Source organism: Hyla sarda, chromosome 4, assembly GCF_029499605.1.
Source record: "Hyla sarda isolate aHylSar1 chromosome 4, aHylSar1.hap1, whole genome shotgun sequence".
NCBI classification, from domain to species: domain Eukaryota; kingdom Metazoa; phylum Chordata; class Amphibia; order Anura; family Hylidae; genus Hyla; species Hyla sarda.
The window spans coordinates 257,725,223-257,741,796 of record NC_079192.1 but is presented as its reverse complement, the minus strand read 5'-3'; the positions used below and the strand labels follow the sequence as shown (position 1 = coordinate 257,741,796).

Here is a 16,574-nt window from a genome sequence, read left to right as displayed (position 1 = left end):
TGTAATAAAGCAAATCACTAAAATGTTATTAGCCATACTGCACATACATTCCATTATCAGCTGTGACATCTAGCCACACTCTCTGAAAGCAGTCTGCTCTCTCCCTGCTCCCCTCCTGTTTGCTCTGAATAAGACTTTTTATGTAAAGAGGGGAACTGGTATTGCTGCTGATTAGATTTTAAGGCAGCAGGAAGCATTTCTAAGATAAGACAGCAGTGAGCCTATTCTGAGCCTGTTTTGATGAAAACTACTGTGACTATGAAAGGCTTTCTTTGGCATTATAATCTAATGAGCAGTAATATAGGTTACCCCTTTTATATTACTGGTCTCTCACGGAGCGAAGAGGACGAGAGGGGCGAGCAAGAACGAGAACTTTGTGTGATGTGATGTCACAGGCTTTGAATGCTAATAACATTATACTACTAAATTGCTTTTTTATACTTTTTAACACCATACACAAGTTGTTTCTTTTTCTGGTTAGCCCATTGAACATATATTAAGCACATCACATGCCATTGAGTGCATCAGGGTAAAATTATATCAGATTACCCTTTAAACTATTGTGCATCATGGTATGTATTTTCATAAACTGTGATAATTTGTATATGGTTTGAGAAGGACTATAAAAACTCCTCTCATGGTGCAGCTCAGCGAATTGCTGGTGTCCTGCTTTGGGCTGAGAGTCAATGTGACACATTGAGCCCTAAACCTGGTCTTTTTCTTGGTGATCATGCCCAACATGTCACACTATTCCTCAGCCAACCACTGCCTAAGGTAGGAAACTGTTGTGGCCAGTGATTCGCTGATCTGCACCGTGACTTGGCCCAGGAAGCGAATCGCATCGGAGACGGAAGCAGGATACTGAAGGCACTGGAAGAGCGCTGAAGGTAAACAGTTGTTTGTTTTTTATCTGAAAAAATAAAACTCCTGCCAGCTAACTCCTTTAAAAGGTGCAACAAGGTTTTATTGTGCAAGGTCTGAAAGAGGTTTCTTAGTTGCTAGGATTTTGAATTCTGTAGAAATTTACAAAATGATTCCTACCCAAACTCTACCATTCTACAGTTAGATGGATATGTATGAATTACAGTACATTTTTGCTGCATATTTTTGCTGCATATTTTGTGCAGATGACTTTGCAACCCATTAGCTTCAATAGGTAACCAAATCAGCTGCAGAAACTATACAGCAGATCCTGTACGTGTGAACGTACCCTAAGTGCTTATTCACATGGACGGATCCGCCGGCAATGGACCCTACAGTGCTGCCTCCATCTGTGTCTGCTCATAGCGGCAATCAGACATGCTTCGAGGTGCATGTTCGACGTGCGCATGCGCAGTATACTCGCACACATCGCACCCGCTCCTCCTGTTCCCTGAGCTAGGCCGAGAGCAGCCGCGATGTGTGCGAGTATACTACGCATGTGCACAGTGAACATTCACATCAAAGCGTGTCTGTTCATAGCGGCAGATTGCCGCTATGAGCAGACACAGATGAAGGCAGCACTGTACAGTTCATTGTTGGCAGATCCACACCATAAAATACGCTGCTGATCCGTCCGTGTAAATGAGCCCTTAGGACACAAGGCATACATGTGCGCACAATGCCTGCTCCCACTCCCTCGGCTAATGCCAGACATCACCAATCAGGCTGATGTCTGAATAGGGGTGGGGCAGAGGTGTGGCCAGGGGCCGACTGGGGGCCCTTGCTTTATTTGGTCTGGGGGCCCTGAGTGTTGTCAGTCTGCCCCTGGTGACAACATGTTATTTTTGTTATGCCGTGGAATAGATTTCTTCTTACTAGTCATATTATCTACCTAAGCATGCCATAATTTTTTACTTTTATCTTCAAGACACAATTTCCTTCTGAAAATAAAAAGATAAAGTATGTGCAGTAAATTTGTGTACATATATCGCAAATTCCAATTTTCTGGATTATCAGATTTAAAGCCAAGGGGTTACCGGGAAAAAATTCATACCCGGGTCCTGGTGCTTCAGGGGGCCATGTGCCATGTCAGATAACATTATAAATGGCACATAGTAGGTAGGGGACCCTGTTACAGATTTTGTTGTTGGACCCAGGAATAATCAGGCTCATATAGAAAAGTTATTTATTGAATATTAACTAGTGAAAAGACAATACCGTATTTATCGGCGTATAATACGCACTTTTTAGGCTAAAATTTTTAGCCTAAAGTCTACCTGCGTGTTATAAGCCGATAAGTCGCTGCAGTTCAATGATTTAAAGCGGGCGCTTTAAATCAATGAACTGCAGCGGCTTTGCAGGTGCAGAGACCTGCCGTCACTGCCGGCTTCTCTGCCCCTGCCTGTCCTGGGGTCTAGAGCCCTGCTCCCATGTCCTTCTCTCCCCCTGGCTATCGGTGCCACTGCCCTTCTCTCCCCCTGGCTATCGGTGCTGCTGCCCGTTCTCTCCCCTTGGCTATCGGTGCTGCTGCCGATAGCCAGGGGGAGAGAAGCGGCACCGGCAATGGGGCAGCGGCGCCGACAGACAGAGGGCGAGAAGGGGCAGCGGCACCCATTGCCAGCACCGCTGCCCCGTTGCCTCCCCCATCCCCGGTTGTATAATTACCTGTTGCCGGGGTTGGGTCCGCACTGCTTCAGGCCTCCGGTGTGCGTCCACTGCGTCGTTGCTCTGCGCTGTGAGATGCAATGACGTCACTCGTCATTTCACCGTGCCGTGCAGTGCATAGCAACGACGCATGGGACGCACACCGGAGGCCTGAAGCAGCGCGGACCCGACCCCGGCAACAGGTAATTATACAACTGGGGATGGGGGAGGCAATGGGGCAGCGGCGCCGGCAATGGGTGCCGCTGCCCTTTCTCTCCCCCTGTCTGTCGGCGCCGCTGCCCCATTGCCGGCGCCGCTTCTCTCCCCCTGGCTATCGGCGCCGCTGCCCCATTGCCAGCACCGCTTCTCTCCCCCTGGCTATCGGCGCCGGCAATGGGGCGCCGGCACCGATAGTCAGGGGGAGAGAATGGACAGCGGCGCAGATAGCCAGTGGGAGAGAAGCTGCGGCAGCAGGGCTCTAGACCCCAGGAAAGGCAGGAGGAGAGAAGAGGGCAGCGACGGCCTCTCTCCCCCTGCCTTTCCTGGGGGTGTATCGGGGTATACGCTTGCACACACACGCACCCTCATTTTGCCAAGGATATTTGGGTAAAATACTTTTTTTACCCAAATATCCTTGGTAAAATGAGGGTGCGTGTTATAGGCCGGTGCGTGGTATACCCCGATAAATACGGTATATGTCCTGAAGACAGCACTAAATAAAATGTTAATACAAAATCTGCTTCTACAATTTTTTTAACAGAGGATTTATTAATGATAATGATATTGAGAATAAATGAGAATAAAAGGAATAAAAACAGTCTAACAACGTGCAGACAAGAGTGGATATCGGCCTCAATAATATACAGGAGAACATACACATATATATATTGTCAGCACCAGCAGGGTTAACATGTGCTGACAAGGTGTTGTTGCAAGGTTGCCGGGTTACGCCCAGCTGTCTGAGTGGCTGGCTACTGATTGACCACATGTGCATCTCCCTATATTACCAGGCATCAGACACTGGGAAGATGCCTGTGAAAGCGGTCATTACCCGAGTAGCTAGCAATCCCTTATTGTCCTGTATACCTGGCAACTTGACTTCTGGCTTCATATCTGACTTCTCTTTGGTTATAGCGATTCGGCACCTCTTCCCACTCCTGGCTTGACTCGTTTTGACTGACATCGACTTTATGTGTGTATGTTTAGTTTGTTTTTGTTAGTTGCTTGTTTCCCTGTTGCTCCTGACAACAGACAGGATTGTATTTTATTGTGTTGACATTTGACTCCCCTCACTTTATTAGGAAGGGATTGTCAACCAGTTGCCGGCCTATCATTTAGAATAGGCGGACAAGTAGGTAGGGACAGGGGCGCGGGTAAGCTTAGAGAGCACTCCTTCCCTGCCATACGTGACATATATATATATATATATATATATATATAGAGAGAGAGAGAGAGAGAGAGAGAGAGAGAGAGATATATAGATGTACATATGTATAAATATATGTATACACCAATGGTTTGCACATGTAAATAGGAATCACAAATACATATTTAAAATTTGTATATCATGAGATAACAGATATGACAAAGGGTTAGAAAAGTGATTACTTGCTAGAGATTTTGTCAGAACCTATAGGGTTAAAAGGTTCTGACAGGTTCTTTGTTTATTTTGTTGACAGGTTGCACCTAGCTGTCTAGCTGGTCAGCTGACCACTTGATGAGAGCACCTGTGAGTTGCCTATTTAACCCGGCAGTTGGCTCTCATTCAGCGCCTGTGAAAGAGTATTTTTGCTCCAGTAGCTGTCGTGTATTCCCTGTTCCTCCTGTATAACCCGGCATCTTTGACTTTTGGCTTTCATTTCGACTTCTCTCTGGTATTAGCAACTTGCTACTTTGACTTCTCCTGGCTTTGACGCTGTTAGTTGACTCTGGACTATTGTGTGAGAGTGTAGTCGTATTTTGTTAGTCTATCTGTTATCCCACTGTCCCCGGATCTAGTCAGTGTCATTGTAGTTTATTATTTTGACAATTACGCCCCTCACGTATACTGGAAGGGACTGTCTTTGTGGTTAGGGACCTGTCGTTTAGTTTTAAAATGTTTTTATTGAATTTTAAACATAAGAGATATAACATATAACATAGTAAGACATCAAACTTGTCAGGTGTTACATATGAATATTGTCCTTAATTCGGAGGTGCGTATTCATTCTTCCGGACAACGCTGTATACATTACGATGAAAGGGACAATTGGGTCCAAGGAGGACTCTGTTTGTAGTTAAAGAGCAAGACAGTAATAACAGTTAAAGAAGTTAAAACAATAAAATTGTGTGTCTCCATACTTTCTATAGGAATCAATCAAATTACCAAGTCAGGTAGATGTTTGCTGGTCACTAGGACTAGAGGTCAAAGGTCTCAAGTGCAAGCCATCTCGTGTAATTGGGAAACCCCTCTCTTGTATATGGTAAAGACATGTTGTACACAATAATTGGTTTCAATCTAACGGACCTGTCGTTTAGGGCAGATATGTAAGTCGGCAGGGATAGGGGAGCGGGCGAGATTAGTGTGCACTCCTTTCCAACCCATACGTGACAGATTTTCACACCAAAAATGGGCATTATGGCCATAAAAATCGAGACCATAACTCACTTCAGTGAAAGCTAATGAAAAGAACATCTCCAAGAATCAACCATCAGATCAAGCAAGATGGCATTAACGCCTTGTATTAGTGACGCCAGGGCGTGGTTTGTCCTCAATACCATCCAAAGGTATACCGCTGGATCCTGGGTAAGGCACCGGGGCAATAATGACTCCGACACCAAGTTAGAACAACAGTAGCTTTAATGAGTGACAGGTGGTACAGTCTATACAGTGTAGCAGGGCCCACGGAGGTGACCAGTGACTTCAGAGACCTTAAGGGCTTGCTGGAACTTGCAGTGTTTTGACAATTTAGGGCAGGCCACATTGACTTGACAACAGATGACAGTGACTGACTTGACATGACTGGAGACAGACTAAACTGTTACTTTAGATTACTTGTAGACTTGTAGCTTGTGGTTGCAGACTTGACTTGAGGCCCCTATGACTCCAGACACACTCTTAGGCTTGACTGCACCTCAGCAAAGACTCAGGAAGTAAGAGAGAGAAGAGACTCCTCCCAGGGCTTTTATGGGGGAGACTCTGATGGGGTCCCATTGGTCACCCTTAAGTCACCTGGTCACTGATACCTCCTGGGTAACAATCACATGACAACTCACATGACAACTGGGGATCACATGTTAACCTTTCTTAAAGATACAACATTCTTATATACATAACATAGGGGATAATATACGGGGGGCCAGGGAACCTGCCTGACCGGGCAGAAATGGCCACCCACATACTAAGGAGCAATGTAACTTCAGACATATTAATTGGAGGACCAGCATTGTACTCAACTGCACTTTGCTTGACAGTGCCCTGTCTGTTCAACTGAAATATTCTTGACATCTTTCCATCAACATGTTGTGTGCATCCACAGGGTTCCCCCCTTTGCACCACTGCACAATAAAACTCCCCAAGGTTGACAATTTTTTAAATGCTGGCTCTGGCCCTGACTAGTCCTTTCCAATGACCATGTTCAATTTGAAGTTCCTACGATTATTCAATATGGATTCACATTGAAACTTTCTAAATTTCAGGAAAGCTCCTATAATGAAATGGTAGGCATTTCTAAAAAGCGCTTTTCATTGTAGTAAGTACTTCAAGAGTGATTCTATACTGCAAAAAGCATTGTTTCATGTAATAGTTAAATATAGTTGTACTAGCAGAATTATGGGCAGATAGCTGGTGCAGAAACAATTTGTGGCGCAATGTGCCAAATTCTGGTGCACACCCTGACAAAAAACAGGTCAGCTAACAATAGGAAATCAGGGCCTATGTATATATATATATTTTTTAATGAAATGAAGCTAGAGGTGACCACAGTAGTGCAGGGTTTCTCTGTCCAGCAGTCACATGGAGATGCTGGGTCTGTGCATCTCTCTTCTCTGAGGACTGATGACTATGTAATTTTGGCTGCCATCTGCTGGTAAAAGCTGAACAGTTTCTATGTCATTTTAACCTTTCACAAGTATATGGTAGACAAAATTACTTGCATACTGTCTAAACCAGAGCCTTCCAAACTATTTATGATGGTGATACCCTTTATAGACATGCATAGTTTTGTGATACACCCCTCGCCGCACAGCCAATTGCACCTATCACGGTATCACGTCCTACAACATGATACCAGTATATCACCATTAAAAATGTGGCTGCTATCCCTCAGGGCAATTTCATCACCCAGGAGTGTAGCTATAGGAGGTGCAGAGGTAACAGTCGCCCTAGTGCCTTAGGGGACCCCAAAGCTCATCTGCCCCAAAGGAGACCAGTAATATAATTGGCACAAGGGGCCCTGTTGCAGATTCTGCATTGGGGCCCAGAAGTTACAAGTTACGCTTCTGATCACCCCCTGTTCCATTTCATCACCTCCTTCATCACCCCCTGTGTCATTTCATCATTCCCCTGGGCCACTTTATAACCTCCTGTGCCACTTCATCACCCCTTGTACAATGTCATCACCCCCATTTCATCACCATGTGTCAATTCATCACACCATGTGCCAGTTATTGACCCCCATCATCACCCCCTGTCTTCATCCCCCCCCCCCCCCCCCTTGATCTCCCCCTCTAGAAACTAGATGTGCCTGGGCATCTGAACTGTAAATGACTGGTACCCAATTACGGAGAGGGAAAAAAAACTGAAAAATTACAGAAGACCAGCTATATGGGTTGGGACTTTTTTTTTACATAATATAAAAACTGCACCAAGGGTTCAGTGGTGGACTTTGCTGAAAATGAGGATGTTTTTATTTATTTATTTTAAATTTTAGTTATACAGTATTACAAAACATCAATTAGCCACAAAAAGGAATAATCAAAAGAAAAAGAAAAACTCCCATTTTCTAAATTTCTCTGGCTTCCAAACCTCCCAGGTACTTGCAACCTGTTTCTCCCTTTTCCTGTAAGAACAATTTCATAGTTTTTAATGCTTTCTATCAATTTTAGCCAGTCATCAACTGTAGGTCATTTTTCTGAAATCCATATCCTCAAAATAAGTACCTTGACACAAAAATAGCAGTTTTAATAGAAGCACTCTATCTTTAACATCTATGAATTCCCCCAATATTATGTATACATAAATTCAACCTGATGCTCTAATATAACATTCAAATAAGAAAAGATCTCCCTCTAATAGGAGACAATAGGTGGACAATCCCAAATTATATGTGAGAAATCAGCTTAATCCTGATGGCATCTAAAATGACTGTCTATTAAGAAACTTTGCCTGTGTGTGTAATCTCCCAGTACCAGTGTTCCAGCCACCATTCTTAAAGGGGTTATCCACCATAAGGTGATTTTAGTAGCAGACAGTAATGGACCTGGCAGACAGTAATGGACATGCTTAGGAAGGATCTGCGCTTGTCTTGGGGCTAAATGGCTATGTTGTGAGATTACCATAATACTGTGGCTAGCTATATGAGAACTGGTATTTACTGTTTCAGTTTTCTTTTTTTGACTACAAATCCCATAATTCCATTTTCCTCCCACCCACAGATCAGCCACCTCACCCATTAAAACATAAATGAGCTGCATTCATTCAAAAGACCTGTGATTTTCAATCAGGGTGCCTAAAGCTGTTGCATTAGTTGCAGATTGATCTCTCTCCCCACCAAGCGATTGCTCCACCCATTTAAGCGGACAGTCTCCCTGTCATCAGCTGACTAGTGAGTCAGGTCCTAGGAAAAATCTGAGACAACAGTCATTTTGTATGCTGTTAAAAATAAATATTGGGGGGAAAATCACATAAGAATTGTGAGAAAACCGTCACACACAGGTACAGACACTATATTATAAATTACACTAACTTTACAGCCTCTGTGGCATAGTCAAATAAAAAAATAATCCTGGAATACCCCTTTAAGAAGTTGTGTGGCTGGGAGAAAATTTTCTGCATACTACATAAGTGTGGTGCTATAGGTTTATTTGCAAAACTGTATATGTGCATTGTATTGCATTAATAGAATGCACTCCCAAAGTGCAAGGGTTAGAATATGCATATTGATTGTATCAGATGAATGATGCTTTGGTCATGTGACACTACTTAAAAGGGGTACTCAGGTAGAAAAAAAATGTCAAATCAACTGGTGCCAGAAAGTTAAACAGATTTGTAAATTACTTCTGTTAAAACATATTAATCCTTCCAGTACTTATCAGCTGCTGTGTGTCCCAGAGGAAGTTGTGTAGTTCATTCAAGTCTGACCAGAGTGCTTTCTGCTGACACCTCTGTCCATGTCAGGAACTGTCCATGTAAGCAACTGTCCACTGCTCCTACTCTGGGTAGTTCCTAACACGTACAGAGGTGGCAGCAGAGAGCACTGGGGTCAGACTGGATAGAACTACACAACTTCCTCTGCAGCAAGATTTTTTAACCTCTTAACCTCGTACTTCATGAGTCTGCTCCCGATCTATAACGCGGGGCCATAGCGGGGCTAATAGCGCACGGCATTGATCGCGGTGCTGTGCGCTATTAACCCTTTAGATGTGGCGTTCAAAGTTGGACACCGCGTCTAAAGTGAAAGTGAAACCATGCCGGTTAGCTCAGGGAGCTGTTCGGGATCGCTGTGGCGAAATCGCGGCATCCCGAACAGCTTACAAGACAGCCGGAGGATCCCTACCTGCCTCCTCGCTGTCTGATCGCCGAATGACTGCTCAGTGCCTGAGATCCAGGCATGAGCAGTCAAGCGGCAGAATCATCGATCAGTGGTTTCTTATGAGAAACCACTGATCAATGTAAAATATCCGTGTTTGCAGTGTAATAGCCCCCTATGGGAGCAAAAACATTGCAAAAAAAAAAGTAAAAAAAAAAGAAAGTGAATAAATATAATTTAACCCCTCCCCTAATAAAAGTTTGAATCACCCCCCTTTTCCCATAAAAAAAAAAAGAACAGTGTAAATAAAAATAAACATATGTGGTATCGCCGCCTGCGGAAATGTCCGAATTATAAAAATATATCATTAATTAAACCGCACTGTAAATGGCGTACGCGCAAAAAAATTCCAAAGTCCAAAATAGTGCTTTTTCGGTCACTTTTTATATCATGAAAAAATGAATCAAAAGCGATCCATAAGTCCTATCAATGCAAAAATGGTACCGGTAAAACTTCAGATCACGGCACAAAAAATGAGCCCTCATACCGCCCCATACACAGAAAAATAAAAAAGTTATAGGGGTCAGAAGATGACAATTTTAAACGTGCACATTTTCCTGCATGTAGTTATGATTTTTTCCAGAAGTACGACAAAATCAAACCTATATAAGTAGGGTACCAATTTTATCATATGGACCTATAGAATAAAAAGAAGGTGTCATTTTTACCAAAAAATGTACTGTGTAGAAACGGAAGCCCCCAAATTTACAAAATGGTGTGTTTTTTTTCAATTTTGTCTCACAATGATTTTTTTTCCGTTTCGCCATAGATATTTGGGTAAAATGACTGATGTCATTACAAAGTAGAATTGGTGGTGCAAAAAATAAGCCATCATATGGATATTTAGGTGCAAAATTGAAAGAGTTATGATTTTTTAAAGGTAAGGAGGAAAAAACGAAAATGCAAAAACGGAAAAGGATAAGTTGAACAAGGGGTCTGTCTACATACACTAATCTCTTCAATGACCTACGGTCGAAGTTAGTGCTGGGTGGCTGCCATGTCATCGAAAGTTTTTCTGCATACCAGAATTTTGTGAATAAAAACATTGCAACTAGAGATGAGCGAACTTACAGTAAATTTGATTCGTCACGAACTTCTCGGCTCGGCGGTTGCTGCCTTTTCCTGCTTAAATTAGTTCAGCTTTCAGGTGCTCCGGTGGGCTGGAAAAGGTGGATACAGTCCTAGGAGACTCTTTCCTAGGACTGTATCCACCTTTTCCAGCCCACCGGAGAACCGGAAAGCTGAACTAATTTATGCAGGAAAAGTCATCAACTGCCGAGCTGAGAAGTTCGTGACGAATCGAATTTACTGTAAGTTCGCTCATCTCTAATTGCAACACAGTAAGCCAACCTGTGTAGATCCTCAACAGTAGAGATACAGGTAACTGGACTGTGAACATCTGTATTATGTTCGTATCTGCATTAGTCACTACACATGCTAATACCATCACAGAGACTTTCTATTCAGTACATTTGTTGCAAAAGTAACATTTAAAGGCACAGTGACCAAATATCTGTTCATATAGTTAAAAAGGTGTAAAATCCTACCAGAGGCTGCATTGCATTGGATATGAACAAGAATTTTAAGTAAAACATTAAAGTTTGTTCACAGAAACTTAGTGTCCTGAGGTCTCATTCCTGCACTTAAAACCACAAAAACAAGTTAAGTTCATGAGGAACAATGGGTTTACTCTACCACTCTGCACATGACATAATAATTAAAAAAACGACTACTCCTAACTGACCTGCATTGCAAGTGTCCCCTTGTGTCACATATGTGAGTAAAGACTCACAAAATAGATCAACTTTTGCTCTGGCAAATTCAGCCCAGCAATATATTACGTTTTGGAAACTTATTTTCCTCCTTGGAAATATGTTATTGTCCCTTTGTCGAGATTGTCCCTTCATACATCAGTGCTGTAGACTGATCACCCTGTTTTAGAAACAGTAAACAGCATTTGTTGCCATGTATAATAATATGAACTTTACACTTTAGGTTAGCACAACTGTGGCCTGTACGCTGCTGTGTTCTTTATGCACAGCTTGTGGTTATTTATACAGATGATCACAAAGAGAAATCACTATGTGAAAAAACATATACCATATACAAAAGCCATGGATGAAAGGGAAAACATCTGCAATATATAAAGGATTTGCAAGTGAAAATTAAAAAGTAAAGCTGGAGCAATATGACCAAACGATGGACAGCAAATCATACAATGACATTTACTAAACGTGTCCAGTTTGATAGGGGTGTCCCGGCACCTGCCAATGACTTCATTTGGTTAGTAGTAGATGCCCTTAACTTGGCCATGGCCTACCTTACCTTTCTGTTTGGCATGTGTTGGCAAGAAACAGCCGCCTTCTGATGACGTAATGCATGGCGACCAATGCTTTGCCTGCCGATTATGGTTCAACCTGTTTGTGTGTTTTTACCATTTCATTTGAAAAACTGATCCTGATCCTGACCTTGGCCTTGGTCCTTACCATACTCTTGTACTTTTCTTCAGATTGTCTGCTTTGTGCTGTTGTTCTATTCCTACAATAGTTATAATTCACAGCTCCTCTCCTAAGTATGCTCAGATCTCATCCTCATACGGTCACATTCCTGTTTGCTCTCTTGGTAAAGACCCTTGGCTCTGTTCCAGACTACTCTACTGCTGTGTTAGCGCTGAAGACCAGGAAATCCCTTTCCTGAGGCCTGTGTCCTTGCAGCAAAAAAAAAAATAAAGTTTAATTCAAGGAAATATATTTAATCAAACAAATATACTTCAATAAACACATTAGGCACAACACTCTATTTCTAATAGTATGAACCAAAATTTGCACATTGAACAATTGTGAAGTTTAGTAGAGTATCTAAGATTAGAATAAGGGGGTTTTATTTCCAGAAACAGCTCCACTCTTGTCCATTGTCTGGGTCTGATATTGCACTAAAAATTCTATAAAGTTCATGGGGCCAAGTTACAATACCACACAAAGCCCATAGTAAAGAACAGCACTGAATTTGCAAAAAAAAAAGGACTCTTTCAATAGTTAGCAGTGTGCACATTACCATATTAAGCCTTTACCACCCACAGACACGGAGCAATGATAAACTACACTATACTTCTCATAGCCATTGGTTGATTACACCTCTTTACTGGAGCTCCTATCAGCAGAAATGGAATGAGTGTTTCCTTCAAGTGTGAAATTGTCAACAAACATTATAGGGAGGGGGAGGGGAATTTATCAAGCTTTGTGCAATGGGACAGTAAATTATTGTTTAGGTTTTCCCAACAGTAGGGAACTACCAAAAGAGAATGTATCATTTTTACTGGTTATAGGTATATTCTTAAGCTAGTTCTTTTTTTCTAATCAATTTTAATTTCCTGTTTGTACATTTTTGTTCAACTTTTGTACATTATTATGAGGGCATCCATTTGTTCACAACAACTGATAACGGGGCCAGGATGGAGATTGCGACAGCGGGCATCAATGGAACCCAACCTGTTGGGGTTCCATTTGATGGCCATTATTTGACGTGATTTTAGCACACAAAAAAACTTGACATGCAGGTTTTTTTTTCTCCATTAAAGTACCGTCATTATAATAGAATCAGGAAAAAGAGGTCCATAGCAGAGCTCCAAATGCTGATGATAACCCAGCCTTAGCTGTTTTAACAGCATTTAGACATAAGCTTTATGAAAGCCCCATGGACATAAACACAATGGACTGGCCAAGACCCTATTCATATGAATGGAAAAGTTTTCTAGTCATGCCCTGTGACCTATGCAGAAGTCCTTCTGCAGGAAGGGAAGGCAGACTTCTGAGCTTCAGCTATTTTGAGTGGTGAAATATCCTGTGTTATGTAAAAACTGGTTATCCTTTCCCTGTACTGTCTTTGATGATAAGGAGAAGACTGCTGGGAAGTGATTTTCACAGAACTGTGTCTGCTTAGTATTAATCAGTTGAAAGTTAGCCTGTGGAGTAGCGATGATACCTTTATTGGCTGATTGAGAGGATATAGATTGCAAACATTCAAGACCTCTTAGGTCCCGTTATGATGGATGAAGGGATCTAAGAGGTCTTTAAAGCTTGTAATCTATATTCTCTCCATTAGCCATCACTACTTCACTCATCTCCTAGCATAGTTTTAGTCTTAAATGGGTTATCTGGGATAAAAATAAAAAATAAATTGACATATTGCCCAGAACTGGACTTACCTCCCAACTCTCCCCGAATGCCTCAGTATCCTGCTTCCGGCCTCCGCTGCAGATCTTTTTCCTGGTTGTTGTAATCGACTTGTCAGACTGCAGCTCAGGTAATTGCCGGCTGCAGCATTGTCCCACCTCGGCCAGTGATAGGCTGAGTGGCAGTGTGACATATTGGGCTGGGGCTTAGCCGATCACCATTTTGAGGCGGGAAATTGTTGCAGCCAGCGACTAGCTGAACTGAAGCCTGACGAGTCGACCACAAGAACCAGGAAGAAGACCACAGCGGAGATTTGGAGCAGGATACCAGAGACACCAGGGAAGCGGCGGGTGGTAAGTCCAGTTTTTTTCTATTTTTTTTTTTTTTTTTTAATGGTGGTATTCTGGCCAATATGTTAAAAGTTCTATCATGGATAACCTCTTCAATGGTCAGAGTAAAAACAGGATTATGGTATAATATCCAAAGGAAAATGATGAAAAATATAACACAAAATTATTAAATAGGTTTAACATAATTACCTTATTTAAATAATAGGTCCTTTTCAGCAGGCACATTCCCTTTAGGGCCATGATTTTGCTGTGGATTTGCAGTGGATTTTAGCCTATGCATTAGTGAAAGTCTTTCACACAGCAAATAACATTTTCAATTACTTACTGAATACAATCATTTCATCTTTTACTTGGTTTTGCCTAGTTATTTTAATATTGCAACAATGAGTAGCAAATAAAGGTGGGGGGATCCACAAGTGACAGATTTTGTTGCAGAAATGTCTGTACCTGTCCTATTCAGATCAATAAAACATGCAGAAATCCATGCTTGCTTCTAAAACAACCCCAGTTGGGTGAATGGAACTGATTTTCACTCCCAGAAAAGGGAAGTTAAGAATCTATTCTCCTAAAAAACAAATAGGTCAAAAATAAATAAAATGATAACTGCTTATACAACTATTATTAAGATTATCATTGTTATTATTATTATTATTGTTGTTGTTATTATTATGCATAATTGTTTTATTATTATTAAAATTGTTTTATGATTGTTATTTTTATCATCATTATTAGTATTAATGATAAACCAAGTGTAAACAAATAAATCTGATGTTCACCCTGTAATGTTCACCAAAGATAAATAGTTTGAAGACAAATATTTACATGTTTTTATTTGAATGGAAATTTTACCTACATATTGTTAACTTTGCTGAGTTTCCAAATAGTTTAGAAAGTGTCTAGCAAAGGCTGTCCGGGCATGCTGAGAGTTGTAGCTTTGCAACAGCTGGAGGCGCACTGTTTGGAATACCCCGGTCTAGATGTTTAACTCTTTAATTGATCCTATTAAGCTGGGAATGTCTGTGCAAATACAAGGCCACTTCAATGACTGTGGAATAGATGTTGAAGGTTATATGCTAGTATTTGAAATATGTTTAACTGAATGCAAATGACATTACTGTCATTTGATCTACGCTAAAGCTAGTTTATAGTCTTCTTCAATGTCTATAGTATTTATTTATTTATTTTAGATTTGAAAAAAATACTCAGCGTCTTGTGTAAGGAGGCATTGCTGCTGTTTGCGCAAGTTTAAGATTACAGGATGTTCCTTTAAAAGTAGGTTCGCCCTCTGTGAAATGTGATGCTGAGAGGCAGACCTTCTCTCATCAGCATAAGGCAAGTGAATGTAAGATCAGTCTGCAAACACAGGCACATTGCTGAATCTTCTGTGGACTCTACAGGACAAGGTGGGTGATCTCTATTATTTCAGTGCAGATTTTATTATGATCAGTGATTTCTGATGAATACCAGAAGTTATTGATCATAATAATTATAGGGAATCTTTATTATTATAATGATTGTTATTATTATTATTATACATATTCAATATACTTTACATGCATGCAAACTCATAACATGCAATATTCTTTGCTGCCTTTAAAGTGTTTTATTGCTTTTTATTTTAGCAAGACTATGCAAGAATAGAAACTTTCTGTATATATATATATTTTTTTTTTTTGTTTTTTTTGTGGTGAACTGTTGTCCTACAAGCAGAGCTTGGTGACGTTGGTATACTGTTGTTTTTATCTAGATCAGTCCTTCATACTTATAAGGTTGAGGTCTTCTAATGTTCACTTCAATGCACTTGTTGAACCCAGACATGTATGCACTGGACTAACATGAGAGGTTTATGAGATAAGAATGTAAGTAGAAGGTTTTAGCACTAGAGTTACCCAAGAAGTAATAATTCATTTTCTACTGACACTGTTATGGTCAGTCTTCTGTCGTCATATTATAGATGTAGCCCAGATTAGATGTCACGGGATGTATTTCTATGCAGTGACTTGCCTTGGTGCAGTGGATTACAGTATGCTCTGGAACACAAGCAGTTTTTCTTTCTGATACTTTAACCTAGTGAATACTGTACTATTGTAACAGTCTGCTTGTCAGCACTTTACCAGGGATACATCACTGTCAAGCAGTTTTATCCAAGGACGTCACATGTGGTACCATGTCCTAGCAACGCTCAACTATTTAGCCAATGCAGTGTGATTTCATTTCTACCAATTACACGTCAGATATGCTGTATGAAATAATACATTTACACAGATCAATACACAAATAATGAAGAGCTGTGTGGTAGCGCTGACTGGCTGTCTAGTAGCACCTTTCTACCATACAAGGAGGTACTACATGTTCTGTACTACTCTATACTTGTACTGGGGTTAGCTTCTCTTTTGGACACCAGGTGAGGGCGGCTCCATTTTACTTTTTTGGGACACTGTGTGTACTGTACAGGACCCTGAAATGCTTCTGTTCTCTACATAGACAGTGATTTACAGCTTTCAGCAGCTTTTTTTTTACTTTTGTATGTAAAACTAGCTTTATCTGTATTAGTTATCTACCTATTTTTCTTTACTTCTCACTTCTTCCCAGGTTTACCCCATGTGAATGTACAAGGTACATTCACATGGGCGGGTTTACAGTGAGTTTCCTGCTTTAAGTTTGAGCTGCAGCAAATTTTCTGCCGCAGCACAAACTCC

At 41.2% G+C, this 16,574-nt stretch overlaps 1 protein-coding gene and 1 long non-coding RNA gene across 9 annotated transcripts in view; one reads left to right on the top strand and one right to left on the bottom strand.

Moving 5' to 3' along the window:
* The window catches only part of SLC38A4 (solute carrier family 38 member 4), a 162,876-nt gene that overhangs the window by 27,092 nt on the left and 119,210 nt on the right, over positions 1 to 16,574 (top strand). For 3 of the 6 annotated variants that reach the window (XM_056573992.1, XM_056573994.1, XM_056573991.1), the window contains exon 3: positions 15,063 to 15,278. The exons of the other annotated variants lie outside the window; for them this stretch is intronic. The gene's annotated coding sequence lies outside the window, so the exon portion shown is untranslated. The remainder of the gene's footprint in view (positions 1 to 15,062; positions 15,279 to 16,574) is intronic. 6 annotated transcript variants of the gene reach the window in all.
* Positions 7,303 to 16,574, bottom strand: part of LOC130369163 (uncharacterized) — a 58,009-nt gene continuing 48,737 nt past the window's right edge. Inside the window, exons 2-4 of one of the 3 annotated variants that reach the window (XR_008892687.1) lie at positions 14,323 to 14,440; positions 10,901 to 12,060; positions 7,303 to 7,604 (exon numbers count right to left, since the gene is read on the bottom strand). This is a non-coding gene — a long non-coding RNA (uncharacterized LOC130369163). Of the gene's footprint in view, positions 7,605 to 10,750; positions 12,061 to 14,064; positions 14,441 to 16,574 lie in introns of those variants that run through there. The other 2 variants (XR_008892688.1, XR_008892686.1) reach the window with 2 other exon arrangements.